Raw genomic sequence first — 6920 nt, forward strand, 5'->3', positions numbered from 1 at the left:
AAAGGCAGAGGCTTTAACCCACTGAGCCACCCAGGTGCCCCTGCAATAGTTTGCCTTGATTTTTATCATTTTAAATTTTATTATAACATATTAAGCTAAACAAAAAGGTTCAAATAGCATTTAGATTATATTTTAAAATGCTAATATCATCTCTCCTTTTCATTCCCCAAACCAGTATTAACAGATTGAGATGTATTCTTTCCATTTTTTTCTATGCTCATGCAAAGATATTTCTCAAAATGTCCTTTTTGCTTCTGTTTGCCAGTACTGAACTAGTATTGCTGTCTAAAATATTTACAACCTGATGGGTGAAATATATTTTGTTAATTTGAATTTCCCTATTAGTGAATTTAAATCCAATTTCACTAGTGAAGTTAAATCCATTTCCACATCTATTAACTTCCTCTTTATTTTGTATGTTTTCCTATGGGATTGTCATAGGTTACTAATTTGTAGTTCTTTGTAGAGTTAGAGATATCTCCTGTTTCTCATTTTCCTACCTTGTCATTTATCTTTTTTACTTTTTGTGTTGTGTCTCCTATCATATGTAAAATATTTATTCAGAAAAAAAAATGCTCATTTTTTTCTTCTGCATTTTGAGGATTCCTGTGTAAGAAAGTTAAGGTCTCAAGGGCCCCTAGGTGGCTGTCGGTTAAGCCTCCGACTCTTGATTTCAGCTCAGATCTTCATCTCAGGGATATGGAATCAAGCCCAGCAACAGGCTGTGCCCTCAGCATGGTCAGCTTCTCTCCCCACACTTGCCTGCTCTCTCTCAAATAAACAGTTAAGGTCTCTTCTATTCCTAACCCCAAGTTAGATTCTAAAATATTTTTGCTTTAATAGTCATATCTTTAACCCAATAGATTTACATTTTTACTTTGTTGCAAGTGGTAATGAGGTGGAAGTTTAACTTCCTTTTTGAAGGATATTGGGGGGGGTGTGGGTGTGACTTGCTACAATTTTGTTTCTTTGTTTGGGGTTATGTGTTTCCTGCATTTGTGTAAGTTTCTTTCCAGGGATGTGCTAATAATTACTCACCTGAAGACTTGGGAGGACCTACTAGGGATCTATCTCCACGTGTGAACTTTTCCTATTACCCGCCCTATGAATGTTTGTGACTTCCTCCTTCCTGTCCTCCCACCTTGGGAAGTCTCCAGCCAGGAAACTCCAGTGATGTATCCAAGAAACCCAAAGGAGTGGGGTGGCAGCATTCAGTTTCACCTTGCTTGTTTCCTTTTATCAGATTATCATTGTCTCCCAATCTTTTTGTTCAACGTACTTAAAAATCCTATTTAATACATTCTTTTGGATAGAAGGGTAAACCTTGCCAGGAAGCAAAAGTTTTACTTTTGATTTCTCACTTTCTACTTTGATCTATTTTTGACATGGTAACATATATTGTTGGTTTACCTTTTTTCCTAATTTATGCTTCCAAAGTTAAACATTTCCCTCTAAGCCCTGTTTTAGGTGAATCTGATCATTTTAAACTTCCATTGTCATTTGCCCTTTGATATATGTCAATGTTAAATCTGAACTTTATAGTTTTGCTGTTGAGTTCTAGTTTAATCCCACTGGCCAAGTATGTTCTGTGCTATAAATCGTTTGAGAATTGTATGGTTCAACAGTCTGTGTAAATACTCTATGTGCAGTTGCTTGAGGTAATGTTTTACAATTATCAATTACATCAACTTGATCATGTTTATTCCATATACTTAATGCTAATGTTACTGAGAAAGCTATTAGGATTTCTAACTACACAGATCTATTCACCCTTTCAGTCTTAAGATTTTGAAGTTATTGGATTTTGATATGGAATGCTTTATGAGAAGCCTGGGCTTCAACTCACTTCCAAGTTTATGATGATTCTGTTAGTGTTGAACTGACCCTTTTATCCAGGTGCCTGGGAGGCTCAGTCAGTTAAGTGGATGCCTTCGGCTCAGGTCATGATCCCAGGGTACTGGGTTCAAGCCCCACATGGGGCTCCCTGCTCAGTGAGGAGTCTCCTCCTCCCTCTCCTCTCCACATGCTTGTGCTCTTGTTCTCTCAAATAAAATCTTTTTAAAAATATTAATATTGGCACATACTGGTTAATATTTGCTTGGTACCTACTTTTCCATCTTATTTTCAACGTTTGTTCTTATTCTGAATGCACCTTATAGACATAATGGGATTTTGGAAATTTTAATTCAGTGTGGAAACCTGTAATAGGGAGGTAAAAATCCATTTTAATTACAGATATAGTTTAACTCACCTGATATATTTCATGATTTTAAGAAAACCTTTTTTCTTAAAATCTTTTTTAAAGATTTAAAAACTTTTCTTAAAGCCAAATTTTCAATTTTCATTGCAATTATTAAATTTTCATTATCCTATTTTTCTATTAAATTTTTGCTGTACTTTCATTACTGCAGAAACTGAAATATGCATCCTTAACCATTAAAATTTACCTTTAATCAGTATGAAACCTTCATTTCTTGAGGAATGTATCTTAAAATGGTTTAAAATCACTTACCTTCTTCCTTGTGATATCTTACTTCCAAGTTTTAAAGCCCAACACATTAGTCACATAACCCCAAATTTAGGAGCGTATATTTTATTGATCACACAAAGGCTATAACTTTAAACTCCTTAAGTAAGCTTTCTCACTGTTCTTTTCCATCAAGTAGGTCTAATCTATTCTCCAAGAAGCAGCCAAAGTTATGTTAAAGCTAACTAGGACTATTTCAAACCTTTCAATATTTCCCAACTGTTTTTAGAATAAAATTCAAATTCTTCTCTATGACCTAGAGGTTTTGCATGATGGAATCCTCTACCTCTACTATTTCATTTTATGCTATTAATTTTTTAACTCATTAAAACTTATACCACCTTCACTAGTTACCATCTTAAGAACAGACTTGGCAACTCTAGTACAGATCTTTCAGGAATAACTCTCCCAAGGATAATTTGCCTGAACTTTAGGCCTTCTACCCACCACTCCTTACTTCATGATACTCATCAAAATTTATTATTGTTTTCCTTGTTTTGATAGAAGATTCACTAGAATACCTTACTTGTCCCCCAACCTAATCATTTAACTAGTTCACTGCTAAGCATGCAGTAGCTTCAACCAACTTTTATAAATAACTGAATAAACATAATGCTTCAGTATGTTCTAAATATTGACACTGGCAAATTACCCTCCAAAGGCCTGTGTCAAGTCATCCAATGATGAAAAAAAATTAAGGCTCTTAAAATGGAAGAGATCATACTGTTCAAAAAGTGCCAGCAGGGGTGCCTGGGTGGCTCAGTCATTAAGTTTCTGCCTTCCACTCAGGTAATGATCCTGCGGTCCCGGGACAGTGCTCCCTGCTCAGCCAGGAGACATCTTCTCTCCCTCTGCCTGCTGCTCCCCTACTTAAATTACCTCGTGCTCTAATAAAATCTTAAAACAAAATAAAAAAAAAAATAAAAAAAACCCCACAAAAACCAGCAAATGCAAAAATGGTACTAATGACAAGAGTGCAGTGGTGTTGTGTTTCAAAATTTTACAGTGAATTACTTATAAATCCTATTTCCTTTTCTTTCCTACTTTGTTGACATAAGAAGTCAAATATAGAGGAAAATTTGTTAATTTCCTAATTGGCTTACCAAACTCAAAAGTCCAATGTTAGAGTTCTTGTCAGTCATCATTTCCTTCAAAGTGTGGTTTAAATGGTTAGATACTTGATTTAGATCTTGATATGAGATAATTATGAGAAGCCGGGGTTTAAACCCATTTCCATCATCATTAAATGAGGGAAAATATAAAAACACAATTATTACAAGTAAAATCTGTCCCAATCTGACTCAGCATTTTCCAACCTAGGGTTTTAGAACTATAGACTCTGCAGCACTGGGTATGTAGTGGGCCAAGTATTGATGTGGTCTTCTTATCTGGTGGCCAACTGAACGACTTCTTGACATTTTCTGTGATTTTAATGCAACAACAATGGTTGTTTTTAAAGTATGATATATGGCAATGCAATCTTGTAATGCTAATCACACTGCTTAAAAGGTGCAAATAATTTCCTATTCTCTGATCACTCACTAATATCATGTAAAAATTCTTGAACTCTAACCTACAGTTTTTAACTGTAAGAATGCAGGCTCATTTATTTTCTCTGCTCGAAATTCTGATGTGAAGTATTTAATCATTCAGGCAACATTTCGGCAGGTTTCTAGCCAACAGACAGATTAAAGAATAATTTCACCAAGAAGATTAATATAAAACTTGTCTATCACTTTTTTCTATCCACGATTTAACACTCCCATTTTGTATTTATTTTCATGTTTTCATTTCATTACTGAGCAAATAACACATCACACTTTCCTCATAAAGGCCAATGCTATGTAAGAGTCCAAGAAAATGTTCAAATCATTTTTGCCAATAAAATGTACTTTAGTGGTGTAACTATCAAGCAGTGCTATATTCTATGCTATTTTCTACTGAAGTTTTTAGTCTTGAAACTACTTAAAAAAAAAAAAAAACAAAAAAAAAAACCACTGTACTGGGGCATCTGGGTGGCTCAGTCCTTAAGCACCTGCCTTTGGCTCAGGTCATGATCCCAGGTCCCGGGATGGAGCCCCACATCCTCCTGCTTAGCTGGAAGCCTGCTTCTCCCTCTCCCACTTCCCCTGCTTGTGTTTCTGCTCTTGCTGTCTCTGTCAACTACATAAATAAAATCTTAAAACAACAACAACAAAAAACTATGTATAAATTTGGTTATACATAGTCCATAATATGCATACTGTTCTAAAGACCTAATACATTTATAAGACAGTACTTTAATATACACAGAATCATTTTGAACTCTATCTGCTCTTACATCAGAATGGTAAGGCAAACTACATTTTTTTTTTTTTTTTTAAGATTTTATTTGACAGACAGATCACAAGTAGGCAGAGAGGCAGGCGGGGGAGGGGGTAGGAAGCAGGTTCCCTGCTGAGCAGACAGCCCGATGTGGGGCTCCGTTCCCAAGACCCTGAGATCATGACCTGAGCCAAAGGCAGAGGCTTAACCCACTGAGCCACCCAGGCGCCCTGCAAACTACATTTCAAATTCACTGTTTATTTTGCAAACAATGTACCCCATAGACTTAGCTCAATTTGCCAACTTATAGCAAATTTGCTCAGGTCAGTATGTTCGCTGAGGCATTTTAGGAATAAATCAGTAGTTGACCAAAAGATCTTACTTCCGGCTTAGTACTTTTTAGTGCTTCTGTCATTAAAAATCTGAACAGGTCTCAAAATGTACACCAGTGAGGCTAACCGTTGTTCCCAATTCTATCTTGTTTGCAAAAAATACAAATTGCATCCTATAAACATTAATAGGAAAACAGCTTATTTAAATTTCTAGAGATTCTATAATGAAGCATAGCTGAATTGGTAACTTTAAAGCTTTCACAGCTTATGAAGAAATGAACTTATTAAACTTAAGTAGAAAAAACCCTGTTCTTAAGACTAAAGTTTAGGAACTAATTTTCATGCTGGTTAATCTTCAGAACTTCAGAAAAACTCCAGCAATCAAGGAATTATTTTTGGTAAAGACAAAAAACTTTACCTACATTAATACTGGAAAAAAAAACTAAAACCTCTTAAGAAACATAACCACTATTAACAGGATTCTTTGTCAAACACTGAGCACTTGCCAGGACAAAGTGCTGTTTAAGAGCTAGGAATACTGGCTATAGACAGGGCCTGGCAGGAAATTCATGTAAGTCCTGTGGAAACTCAGAGGAACCAGAAACAGCATCCTAGAACTCTGAATTGAGTCAAAGGCTAAGTGAGAAAGTGATAATGGGGGGGTGGGGTAGGGGCATGGTGGGGGGGTACTGGACATTCCAGATATAGGAAACTTGTACAATGATGAAAATCACAAGTGGCTCAGCATAGTTAAGGTGGCTAGTGCCCGAGTTGTGGGGGAAGAAAAGGTGTGAATATTGGAAAAAATAAATTATTACTTCTTAAGGGTACATAAGGGATTTTAGTTTAATCCTAAAAGCTAGAAGGCACAGGTTTTAAGCAAAGAAATTACATAAACAGAATTACTTGTCATCAGTGATGAAATAAACATTTGAGCATTAGTATATATGAACATGAGTATGGGGAAAATAAAAGGCAGTATTTGCAGGCTGGAGATACTCAGCCTTAGTGATTACCCTGATAGTAGGCTACAGATGTTTCATCTTGGGTCAGTACAAAACTTTTTGCTCTGAGTACAACACTAAGATCTTTAACTCAACACTGTTTTCAGTCAGTGTTCAAAGTGGGCCAGATTAATTCCAACAGATTATGAGGTTCCTCCTTTCTCCAAGTTTTCCCGGCTGTATTTTTGGTACCCTAAAAATATGCCCCAAACTTGGGCCTTTGCAAATTAGCTCACATTCATTTTAAACTTCTTCAAAACTATCTGGGTCAATTCAAGAGTTTTGCTTTCATGAGACAAAACTAATTCTTCCCATTTTTATCACTTTATTTCTACCATTAAATATTTTACAGGTGCTCCCCCACTAAATTAAGATAATGGGAAAAGGGCTGTCCTATATATTTTAAACTTCAAACCCAGTCCCTTTTACATCTTTGAATACTACTATAGAACTTTCCTCATAATCTTCTTAGGTATATTACTTAGGAATTTACCAGGTTGTTGTAAATATTTTTCTTTTGCTAGTACCTTTTATTTTGCTAAGTATGTATATTTAGGAACTATTACTTATCACATTTTTTAAAAATAAGTATGTGCAATGCTATGGAAAGAAATCACATTATTGGTCACTCTCAGTGACCACAAACTTGGTTCTAATGCTATCCAGATCCATCCCTCCTGATAATTGTAATTGTTAAGGCTCCTTTTTAAGGTCAAAGTGCCCTGGACCCCACCCCTCACCCCACCATGATGA

This window comes from Lontra canadensis, unplaced genomic scaffold (assembly GCF_010015895.1).
Source record: "Lontra canadensis isolate GAN:19392208 unplaced genomic scaffold, GSC_riverotter_1.0 scaffold40, whole genome shotgun sequence".
NCBI lineage: Eukaryota > Metazoa > Chordata > Mammalia > Carnivora > Mustelidae > Lontra > Lontra canadensis.